The sequence below is a fragment of the Condylostylus longicornis genome, unplaced genomic scaffold, assembly GCF_029603195.1.
Source record: "Condylostylus longicornis isolate FDR11 unplaced genomic scaffold, ASM2960319v2 ptg000030l, whole genome shotgun sequence".
In the NCBI taxonomy this organism is placed as follows: domain Eukaryota; kingdom Metazoa; phylum Arthropoda; class Insecta; order Diptera; family Dolichopodidae; genus Condylostylus; species Condylostylus longicornis.
Genome location: NW_026577999.1, coordinates 11,385,636 through 11,398,932, shown reverse-complemented (window position 1 = coordinate 11,398,932; position 13,297 = coordinate 11,385,636).

Genomic DNA, 13,297 nt, shown 5'->3' with positions numbered 1-13,297 from the left:
TCAAAAAAATAAAGGGGAACGAATTTAAGAATAATGAGCAAAAGATTCGTTTACAATATTTTTTATGCTTTTGCAAATAAACTAGTAAAGAAATTTATTATTCGTCAATCAATTTATCAACTTAAAATTTGAATGATTTGAAATGTTTTAAAAATTTTTCTCTACGGAAAATGAAACAAGAGAAGGACTAGAAAGAAAAAGTGCATAAAATGAGTGAAACAGAAAATGAATGAAACAGAAAATCTCAGTGATTCCTGATTTAAGGGTAAGAAAGAGCTCAATATTTTCCATCTAAACTCTGCCGAAATTCTCATTAATAAATAATGACTCTCTCGAGTGCCATAAAAAGTTTTGAAAATGTTTAGAAGACATTCTGATTTCTGAGAATTAAATGCGATTTCTCTCGGATCAATATTATAGAAAATTTCGGTGGCCGAAAATTTTTACATTTCAATTTTGCGTGTAAGTCAAATATTTTAAACTAACTTACATCTATTTGATAGAATCTATTCTAATCTATTCTAAGTTTTAAGAGTAAAAAATTGTAATATTTCAGCATAAGATCATTATGCTTTATTCTAATAATTTTGGTATATATTTTACGACGGCTGTCCAAGAAATAAGTAGCCTAACCAAGAAAACACAAAAATTTTGAAAAAAAAAATAGGCCTGGCAGAAAGCCCTATCATTTTAAGGATTAGCTGTCACACTTTTATTTTTTTGTTTTTTTTTTTTTCTTTTCAGATTTCCGACCATTAATAGTGAAGCTTTTCAGTAAATTATGGATAAAATTGGTCATCGTTATATCATTCAATATTTTTATTTGTAAAGTCTTAGTCCAGCCGTTATCAAAAGTAAACTAGATTCTACACTAGGGGAGTCTTCTCCCTCATATGCAATCATTAAAAATTGGGTAGCGCAGTTTGAACGTGGCCGTACGAGCTGTGAAGATGAACATCGCACTGGTCGACCAAATCAGGTCACCACGTCAGAAACGGTAAAAAAATTCCACAAAATTATACTAGAGGACCGTCAATTGAAAGTGCGTGAGTTAGCTGATATAGTAGGCTTGTCAAAAAGTGCTGTATATCGGATATTGACCGAAAATTTGGACATGAAAAAGCTTTGCGCAAGATGGGTGCCGCATTTACTCACTAATTATTTATTCTAATAATTTTTGTATACATATGTCATATACAACAACCGTCGGTAAACTTTTGTGGGTTATTGGCAAATATGTACTATATGTGAGCATGAGTAAGGGTAATTTTAGTTTCTTACATAACATATTTGCAAGAAAAGATGACATTTTCAACTGAATTAATTATTCGGAATATTATGATTGAGTTCTTAACATTTTTTTTTGAAAAATTTTAATAGTCGCAATTGAATATATCTTTTTCTTGCAAGCAAAATGATGGGTTGTATGCTACCTATGGGCTGTACTATGCCCCAGACTGATATACAACATTTAACCAAATTGAGTAGATTTGAAGTTTGTGCAATTCTCCATGGTTAACCATACAATTTAAATATTTTGTTGTCCGAACAATTTCATTTTGAACCTTCTACATATTCATTACAAGTTCGCATGCTTGCAGAAAAAATTCACGTTTTCGTTGTTAGGAAGAAAAACTCTATATGTCGGACAATTTTCTTTTGCCAAATCCCATAAGATCTAGAAGTCTACACTCCATGAAGACTTATGGAGACAAAATTTTTTCATGAAACTCAATTTCGGATATGTTATCAGGTTGGTCGATTTTTAAAACCAACACTACACTTTCAAATTCTAAATTTTTGTGAAATGTGGAAATGAAAACGATTTTTAATTTTAATAAATGAATTTAAAAATAATATTTAAAAAAAAAGGAGGAGAAAAGCAAAAAATAAAAAGTTTGTATTAAATTTTCTTTAATTACATATTTAAAACAATTTTAATTACTTAATTTTCCCATAATTGTTTTTAAAACTTAAAGTGTATAGCTAAAAGTTTATTTCTTTTTGTAAAAAAATTAAAAAAAATGGTTATGAATAATAGTTTGTGTTTATGGTTGTATGTAGTGTGTATTTTCTTTAATAGTGTTATACATTTAGTTTATTCAATTTTATGAAGAAGAAAAGATTTTTAAGTGAAAAGTATGAAACTTTTTAGAATGTCAAAGAAAACTTTATTATAATGACAGCACATTTTTATTTATTGCTCTTATGTAAAATGTAAAGTTAAAAGTTTTATGAAATACTTTTTTAATTGAAATAGGTTTTGTTTTTTTTTTTTAATTATATAATATTGATTCGATTTACTGCTTTTTACTTATCGCATTGCATAAAAGTATGGAACGAATTGTGATAAATTTTACGCGTGGAGTTTTACATGTGGAGCCATTGAAAGGCAAAATGGGATTCTTTTCAACGCCTTTTCATCTGTGAACTATCGAACATAAGAGTCTACTTAACCGATTTATACCTACTTAACCGAGTCTACTTAACCGGTGAATATTACTTAGGGAATTGATTTATATACTGAATACAAGAAAGAACATATTTTTTTGAAATTTTGTATACCACCTCAGTTTTTCAGAAGAATAGTGTTATGTTTTTCGAGAAAATCGGTTTATACAGAGGGCAGCTCGAAGGAAGAAGTAGTTTCCGAATATAATACCCTATACATATCAGGTGGAATAAGTGTGGCGTTTGTGACCCAGTCAGCTGTCGTGGATCACAATTATCGCCTTAAGTGGAGCATGGGAATTATTGTATTTTATATTGACATGAATCCATTTACAAGCTGGCAGAATATCCTGTACAAATCAGGTGGAATAAGTGTGGCGTTTGTGACCCAGTCAGCTGTCGTGGATCACAATTATCGCCTTAAGTGTAGCATGGAATTGTTATATTTTATATTGACATAAATCTATTCACACGCAGGACAGATAGAATGGCCAAAGTCTTGTTAATATTTTAATTTGTTGTCATTATGAGGTTTCTGCCAGTTTGTTATACTAAGTTCAACAATAGGAATTAGCAGTCATTTTATGATTTTTAGCGCTAAATTTTACAAATTAAAATAAAATAAATTAAGAAAAAAAATCCTACATTTCGAATATATTTTTAAGTATATGCCATGTATTTACCAAAAGGATACCACAATCATGAATTATAATTCAAAAATTGATCAGGAAAAAAAAATTACTAACAAAATTTCAATTATTTTCATTCTGTCTATGATTTATTACAGTCCCAATGTAATCATATACTTCTATGCCAATTTTTTATTACATTCATCTAACAATTTCTTCTTGTTGTTGATTTATTTTCTATTGCAAGGGCTTAACTATGTAAGTATAAAGGAAGTTTTTCATAAAAGAATTTTTGTTTTCTTTTTTCTTTATTTTCCCAAACTAACAAAACATGTTATCGATTTTATGAACTTTAGTCATTGTGGTTGATGTTAATAATATTATCATTATTTCGTTATACCGTAACCCAAAGAGAAAGACTAAAATAAATATTAATGGAAGAATTTAGTTGGAAAAATGCAAAAGTGGTGTCAAGTGTTTTATTTTATTTAATTTAAAGTAATTAGATAGCACTTAGGACTAGTGCAGTTGGCTACAATTTAGCGCAAACACATAATAAACTGATAATTCCCACTTCTCTCAAGTAGTTTCGTTGAACTTTGTAAGTAAAATACAAAAGTCAAAGGTTTGGTTCACGCGTTTTTGGAAACGCATTAGTTCTAATCCTCTCTTCAAGTGTTTCAAATTAAAATGATATTTCTAATAATTTATACACAAGATTTTCATCAGTTGGATTTAAAAGTCTAGGCAAAAAAAAATTTTTACCCTCACAATTTTTCGAAGTACCTCTGATATGTCGCGCTGGCCAAAATTTTTCGATTCTAAAATAAAGGAGTTAAAGTTAGTTTTCAAATGGACATTTTGAAAACTGTCATATTATAAATGAGAACTAATGCGCTTCTAAAAAAATGTCAACCTGACTTCTGAAACACAAAGCTATCTACTTAAACGAATGCGCATAAATTTTTCTTCCAACTTTTTAATTTTTCATTTTAAGGCTGAAGTCTCTCGAATACCCATTTGCGCGTTATATACCCTATAATGAAATTCGAAAAATATCGTTATTTATAATTAGTCTATCTTTGGGGGTGAATAATATGTAATTTTAATTTGAAAATATAGGTCGATCTTACATTGTATATAAATAAATTCAGAAAAAAAAAAATATAATGAAAAATTTGTTTATTCTTTCAACCAGTCAAATGATTTAGCACAGCTTATTTCTATGTATACAAATATATACGACAATGTAATGATTAATGATGCAGGTCTCCTTTCAAATTTGAGTTTACACGATCCGGTGCATTGAAGGCAAAACAAAATTCCTAATCGTATAACCTTTAGATATTATTTATTAGCTTTACACTTTTCTGTAGGGAATTTCAGAATGAGTTGATTAAGAATTATTTATTATTATTGCTATTCGATTGCCGCCATAAATTATTTATGTAGTATTTTTATGATAATATTAAATTTTATGATATAATGTAACAAATAATTAGCCTTCAGATTTTAAAAAATAGTTAATGATTGGAAAAGGTTAAAATGTTTTTCACTCACGGAAAAAAATTTTTGAGAAATTTTGTCAATTTTTTAACAAAATCCCTGATTTTTTTGATTGATTTTGGGATTGTGCGTTTTTTCAGTAAAACATGTAAAAAAACTTAACAAAATTATATTATATTTGTTTACTTTAAAAGTTTTAATTATAAAGAACTAATCCTAATTTTCTAATAGAAACTATTTAAAATTTTGACTTTGATCCTACATATTTTTTTAAATTTCCTCAACTTCGATTTATGAATAACGATAATTTTTTTTACAAACATTTCAAAAAATTTTTGCACGACATGTGATTTTATTTAATTGTCAATCTTGAAAAATTTCGCAATTGATATAATTTTTATAACCTAACCAGTCAATTTTTTTGACAGATTTTGTTAAATAAAATAACCATTTCCATAAAATTTTATATAAATTCCATTAAGTTTTTTCTTAAAAGAACCAAAGTAAAAAAATCAAAACCTGTAAATTTTTACACATTCCCTGTCAATTTTTTTTTACAAATATTGTAAAAAAAAAAGGTATACAGTGCCATTTAATCTACTGTCTAATTTTTATGAACTTTTATCCACAATTAATTTATTTTAGTTTGGGAAACACTGAAAAAAATATTTATTAAAAAAATACACTACGAACATTCAGATTTCTAATTCATTTTATTTTATCATATACACAAAATTACAGCATTTTACGTTTGCTCAAGGTTCCTAATTTTGCTTGAGAAAAGCAAATTTTTTTGGTTATATCAGTTTTGAAAACTGTTGGTATACTTTTTTTTATAATTGGAGCCTGTACGTTTTTTAATTGTCTTTTAATTTGCGAGTAAGCTTCGTATAGTATTCCAGATGGTCCAGTTACTTGTTTAGTCTAAAGGTTGTTAAAGTATGGCATAAAATAAATATTGCTTTTTTCGCTTGGAAAATTTCAATAGGTTATACATTGAGCAAGTACTTAAGGCTTTATTCGCATTCAAAAGTTTCAAATCCTCTTTTTATGATGAGATTAACTAATTTTCACGATGATTTTTATCTAATATTTTCAGACTTTTTCAGAATAATCCTTTAGTTAGAAGCCCATCCAGACAATTGAGATAGTGTGAAATTGTGTGTTGAAGCACAGTATTACTGGATATAGAATTTGCTATAGTGAAATTACATCTTCGTTTATTATATTATAACTGGTTGTTTCTTCTTCTATTAAATTGGTGGCGCTGTTTAAGAACTTAATTTCAAGGGTCTTTAAACATATGTAAAAACAACGAAATTTAATTTTATAACCTCATCAATGATGATTGCGCAACATTTTTTCCAGTAGGCACAACTAAAGTTGAAGATGAGAAGTTAGATAATGTTATCGCTGTAGAAGTTGTCTGAAAATGTTGTTAAAGATGTCAAAAATTTATGTAATACTAATATAACAGATTTATGTATATATGTATATTATGCATGTATATTATGTATGTGCATATATGAAATAATATATGAAATATTAGACATTTCTCATAAACGCATTTTTTTACAATTATCTTCATGTAGGATTTGCAGTTTTTTTTGTTGGTATATAAAACCTTAAAAAAATTGAAATTTACTTACAGTTTTTAATAATTTCATTTTATAAGCCAACAAAAATTTTGTCTTTTTTAATGATGCTCTCCAGTGTTTGACATTTCAAGTTTTCAAAACTGCTTTGATCAAATTCCTCTTCTGCATAATCACATTCAATTTGAAAAAAAAATTATTTATTTAATAAATAGGCACTTTTTAAGAAATTACCGACAAATTTTTCTAAATACTGAGACAAATTAATCTCATCTAACACGATTTTTAAATATTGTCGCGAATCCATTATAAAACTATATTTATTATACACATAAAAAAAAACAAACAATTAGACAATAAAAATAAAAAATTTAACGCACGTCAATCACTCTCCAAAGTCTAAGCGCAACTGAATTGATTATTATAAATGTATACACATGACGTTTCAAATCAATTTCAGAAATTCTCTACATATTTTTGCAAGTGTTACAAATTTTTTAAGTAAAATCGTGATTTATTTTACAAATTTCTCCTAAATAAATTCACAAAATGTTGTGAAGTTTTTTAGGAGCCAAACCATATTTTTTTATGAAATAGTGCAGATTATTTAAAAGTTTTATCAGCTGTTTATTTTCAGGTTTTTTTAATAATTGCTATCATAATATTATGTTAAATTTTTTAGGAAGCCCTGCTAATTTTTTTTAGAATAAACGTTAATAAAAAAAATTGTCAGGCCAAAATGCCTTGTATTACACATTCTTAAAAATTTTAATAGTTGTTACAAAAATTTTCTGGAATAAGAGTAAAAACTTTTTTTTTTATTACGCACATTACTTTTGATAAATTTAGCAAAAAATTTTGGCATAAAATGTTTATAATCTCAGAATACTCGCTGTTTTTTCTGAGAATATTCTCGTAGTTTTTTTTGGGAACTTCTTGTAAATTTTTTTTTCCGTGCTTTCAGAATAAAATTATGTGTACAGCTTGAAATATTTTTCGTCATTAAAATATATATTATTTAATATACTACTATTTACACATGTAACATGACCAATATTATATATTCGTGTGAAAATCCCAAATAACTTTTCCCCACATTCATTATTATGTCGCATTGAAATACAAATAATTATTTAACTGCATTCAATTTCCTGAATTTATTTTATGGTATTGATTTTTGTAAGTTACCCAAATCAGACCAAAAATCTTGCAGGTTTAAATATTATTCAATTGAAGACCATGGAAAATTTAATTTTAAACTAAAGCACAATAGCCCATTTGTATATTATTGGATGCGTATTGTATACGAATACATATTTGTATGTAAAATTTTGTGATAAATCATAAAAGGAAATAAACTAAAATATTTTTGTGGTGACGAATAAAATTTGAGGTGATCAGCACATAAGCGAAAGAATAATATTTTTTAATTACCTACTACATTTTCAAAAAAGTCCCACAAGATTTGAATAATTTTCCTTGTATGCAACTTTTTTAAATATAAGAAAACTAAACTAACTGTCTAGTAGTACTATAGTAACCTGCAAATTTGGTTAAGAAATTCACTTTCGGAAGTTTGCCTCCCCTGAAAAGTTTGCTAATAATTTTTTCAGCTAATTATTTCCTTGGTTGAAAATGTAAAATTTGCTTAATAAACTTAAAAAAATAAACTCAGGTTCAAATTTTCGATCAGAAATTTTGTGCCATCATAATACCTTCCTTACAAAATGTGATATGGTGGTAAAAAATTAGGTTGAATTTTCATTTATAAAATAACGTTAGAGTCAAATGTACTTGTCGACCACAGCAAGAGGTTCGTTTGATATTTTAAATTTTATTGTGTAACTTAAGTTTTGTAGAAATAAAGAATGTATACGTAAAAATTAACTAAAATTTGAAATATGTACTACTCGTATATATTATATTTTTTATAAGGATAATTATATGGGAGCATTTGGACATAAAATTCCACTGTCACCTCCAAGCGGTTGGTGCCGGTGGTGGCGGAGGATAGAAAGGTGGTTGAAATTATCAAAGTTACATTCATGCCGTGGCCATGTCTCGCAGCGAATCTCTTCTTTGATGTCTGCAAAAGGCGTATTGCGTCAGGGATGGCACGTCCCCAGAACAAGCTCACAAATACGAGAAGAAAAGACTGGAAAAGCTGAGGCCCTGCGGAACGGGTGTCAAAAAGGAAAAGATCACAGAGTAACACTCCCGTCGCAGGAGCCTCAAAGTAGAGCTCATTGGAGGATAATACTAAAAAAAATTCCCTGGGAACATTTTGCAACAATGCCCAAAAAGGACCTCTTACTGGGATGAAGTGGCGCCAATCAAAGTAGCTTTTCCTCATTGTTTGCACCTGAAGAAAGCCAATTTACTACATCTTCAACAATCCGGAAAAGTTCTAGCAACGTCCTACCGATATATTGGAATACCGATACCACACCCCAGTGATTCTGCAGAACCTTTGAGTCAGGAAAGGGTGTGACACTACAGGTTGGATTTATATGAACTTTCCAGTACTGTGCATTTTCCAAGAAATATGCTAGTGAGTTTTGCATAGTGGAACGGCCCAATGGGTCTATGACCGGAGACGGAAAGCACACGTTGAAGCTGACGAGCTCAATGCCCTTTCCTGACTCAAAGGTTCTTCAGAATTACTGATGTGTGGTGAACCAAGGACATCTTGACCCAGAAAAACGCATGACGAAATATGTCGCGCATTTTTGTATACGGTTTTCCAATATATCGGTAGGATGTTGCTAGAACTTTTTGGGATGTGCAGGCCAAGTTGCAAAATTCTTCGAAACCATTTTACTTTATATTTACTAGAAAATAGCTGTGCCAAACAAATTTTATTTTTTATATCACTCAAATATTTCTCAGTTTGAAAAGTCTCTTGAAATTATTTAATAGAGCATTTTCCATTAATTTTCATCCTTACAATTCACATATTTGCACAAAAATTTGTGTATATACGTTATATTACTATATCGCTTTTCTACTGGTATCATGTGCTTTTATACGTTATAATACAGTAATTAACATAAGCTTATAAAATACGTTTACATACCCAATACAGAACTCAACATGGTCATATACATATAAATACACGTACATACGTACTTGTATTGTTGAATTTGTAATTCTTAATCTGGTTAAAGTGACACATACATTTTCATATATTATATATATATACATATATATATATATATATAATATACATATATATGTTTGTATGGATTTGTATTTAGTTACTAAAAAATTTATTTTAACACACAACATAAAAGTTTTTTGTCCCGGAACTTACGTCGGAAGCATTCACCTGTGATGAACGTGTACTTGCATAATAACTTGAAGAAAATAAAAAAATAAAAATTTTTATTTTATTTTTATTTTTCATTTAGAAATTTTATTTTGTTTGCAAATTTATTTGTCAAAGAAACAAACTAAATTTATTGTTGAAGAGCAGATTTAAAACCATTGAAAAATTTAAATAAAGTTCACAAATTTTTTTTATATTTTCTCTTCCGTAAGAGATAATTTGAATTCAATATGAGTAAATGAAATAGGGGTAGCAGTAATAAAGTACCAAATTGAATATAAAAAAAAGTTCCGTAATTGTTTTTGATTGTAAAAGAAAATGATAAGATTTGCTCTTTCAACATGGAGAGATAAGAGATGTTTATATAGATAGGTAACAGTAAATATTACTAACCGAAGTATTGCCGATACTACTAACCGAAGAACTTAATAACAAATATATATTATTATATTTATTCATTTTTTGACTCACTACAGAAGCAAGAGTAATTTTGGTATGAGAATAGAGAACATTAAATGTTCTTGCAATACTATGTGAATTGATGCTTACGTAAGCTGTTTTCTATGAAGTAGAACTATGCTGTAATGAAAATAAAACTTCTAAATTTCATATAACTTTTATTATACTCGTACGAACGTATGTTCGAAGGATACTACAAATATGCTTTCCCATTTGTAATTACGTTCGTTCCTTCCTTCTGTCCGTCTTAACAATAACTCAAAAATTAATAACAAATTCTTTTTCAGGTACCCCCAAGAGACGTTTTGCGGCGTACATCAGGGATGGCCTGTCTTCAGAACAAACTCCGTTACGAGAAGAAAAAATTTAAGCGCTGTCACAATCAACCATCTCCAGAAAAGTTAAAAGTCGGAGACTCCTAATAGAGGACTGTCAAAGGAGAGGTCATTGTGGGGTAAAGCTGAGAAAAGGGCCCTGGGAACGTTTCTCAACAATGCCCGAAAAAAACCATTTACCGGGATAAAGTTGTGCAAATCAAAGTAGTTTTTGCTCATGATTTGCACCCAAATGAGAAGTTATGTGGAAAATAAATGTAGTCATCATAGAAGAAATTAATAAATTTCACGATTCGCATCTCCAGTTTATTACGTCGTGAAAGGTATGGGTGTATATCGGTCACATGCAACAATCGGGAGACTATAGATTGGATTAACAGTGTCTGCAGTAAAAGGTCCTTCTTTGTCACATTAAAAATGTGGACTGTCCGTCCGTGTCAACGAAAACTCAAAAACTAATTTTCGTAAATGATTCATTGAGATTAATGCCGAAAGCCTAGTTAAATTAGATGTAATCGAGGTAGTGGTTAAATTTCGCACAAATATTGTTAAGCAAATACATTATTGGGGCTTTTCTATATGATAAAAATCGTTGAAATCTTTTGACTCCTAATCGTATCTGCAATAAAACTTCAAACTGATGTCACGTGAAAGCGTATGGCAATTATCATATAACTCTCAAAATCATCCGTACGGGTTCACAAATTTGACACGTCAACTCTGCATATTTTAACAAGAATGTTTTGTGTCGAAGTTTTAGTAGAGGTATTAAGTTTAAAGTTCTTGTGTAATAAACCTTTGTAATTGAATATTTTAATTCCTGGTCCGATTTAATACAAGTTTTTTTTTGAAGTTACTTGCCTCATTTAAAATATTGAATTACGTTTTCGAGAAAAAATTTGCTTTTATCTAAGAACTATTAGTTCTTGAAATTTTATAAGAATAATATCGCTACGCCATTGAATGGATTGATTGAATTTAAAATTTAATCATAAATTTTGAAAAAATTGAAAAATTGTTTTAAATTCTAAGAAAAACAGAAATTAATTGCAAAAAAAAAATTTTTCTTTCTATTTCAACGTTCTATGCAAGTTCTATTTAATGAAAGAAAAGCAAAAGGCAAATTAATTTTCTAAGAAAATAATTTTCATGTTAGTTGCATAGTAACTGTTTAGAGATTACCTACCTTTTGTTAACCTTTGTAAAATATAAAAGTTACGCAGGTCAGAAATTGTGTTGAGCTAATATAAAAAGTAAATTGCATAAAATTTATTGCTATATATGTATAAGGCACAACTATGTGTATATCAAATAATATAAGTATTTTTATTGAAAGTTCTTTGAATGCATGTTAGAAAAGTGAAATTTGATTAAACTAATCAATACTTTTTATTGAGTATTTTATAACTTAAAGTGATCCAATTCGAATTCTAACTTAGTATATTCAAATTTAGAATAATAATTCAATAAAGCACAATAAGTTCTTTTGAAAGAAACAGACCTTTAATCGTAGGATTCGTACAGGATGTTTTGTGAAACTATATAAAGGTTAACAGATAAAATAATGTACATAGTACATGTGTTCAATATATATCGCTTCGGGCTCAAGATTATAATAGATATTATCGATAGATTTGGTACATAAAAAGTGCTTTTGGATGAAGTGGTACGAATTTGTTATCCTATGTGCGTGTTATGAATATCCCATAATTGGCTCTGGTACAGACTATGACTTTAAGTTGCCAAATTAATTTATGGAAAATTTTAGTTCTGTGTAGTTCTTGTGTACAAAATTTCATTATTTTTCAATATTTTCTAAGTTGTGGCCAAAATACTATTGAATTTGTATGGTTGCTACCAGAAACAGCCAAACAACTTCAACGACATTTATCAAACAAATTGGCCTTACTAATATATTCGTTTGTTTGAAATTTCAATATCACAGCTTTTATAGTTTCTGAGATATAACCAAATAACTTTTGAATGGCAGCTACCCGAACAAAAACCCCGATCATACTTAATTTAAATAGGGTTCTGGCATTTACATGAAAATTTAGTGAACTTATCTCTATTAGTGTTTGGGTTATTGTTGGGACGGACGGACGAACGGACAAAACTAAACCAACTCAGAATTCGACGCTGATCAAAAACATACACTTGAGTCTATATCTCAGAGCATTATTTCTTAGCGTTACAAACGGTTTTCGAAAAGTAATTAATATTATTATTTACTGCATTTTTTTGTTTTGATCAATTAAAATATTTTTCAATCGATGATGCAGTAAGAATATGAATTATATGTATAAAGCTACTCTTATGCATTATAAAATTTTACAAAACCCACGGACATAATTTTCATTCTTAAAATTCAAAAATATTATGATTATAAAAAATTAATTTCCCTTGGTAATTTTCACGTTGAAATATTATAATTCATTACTCATCAACAGCAAAGAAAAAATAGAAAAAAAATAAATATTTCATATTTTTATTATTATAGAAAAATTAAATAGATATAGAATAGAAGGCCCTCTTATACCATCTTATATTTTCTACTTTTCTTTTTATTTATTTAACCTTTATTATTTTGTAATCTTTAGAATAAAAATAAATTTTAAAAATGTTTAGTTTTTTATTATCCTTTAGAAATAAGACATTTATTTTTTTTTAAAGTTCTTATTGTTTTGAAAGGGAATTATTTTTTAATCTTTTATTTTTATTATATTTAAAATAAAATTAAATAAAGGATGACATATTATGTATATGTAATTTAAATTGCACATATAGAATGAGATGAGATTAATTTTGTATATAGTTTAAAATATATAGACAAATTGCACACACACACTATTTTTTTTTAAAGAAAGAAAAACTAAAAAAAAAACATAAATAATTTTCAAATGCAATTCAAATTATATAAAAGAGAAAAAATCCTTTTGTTTTTTTGTCCCAATTCCAAAATTTTCCAATATTTCCATATGGGAAATTTTTATT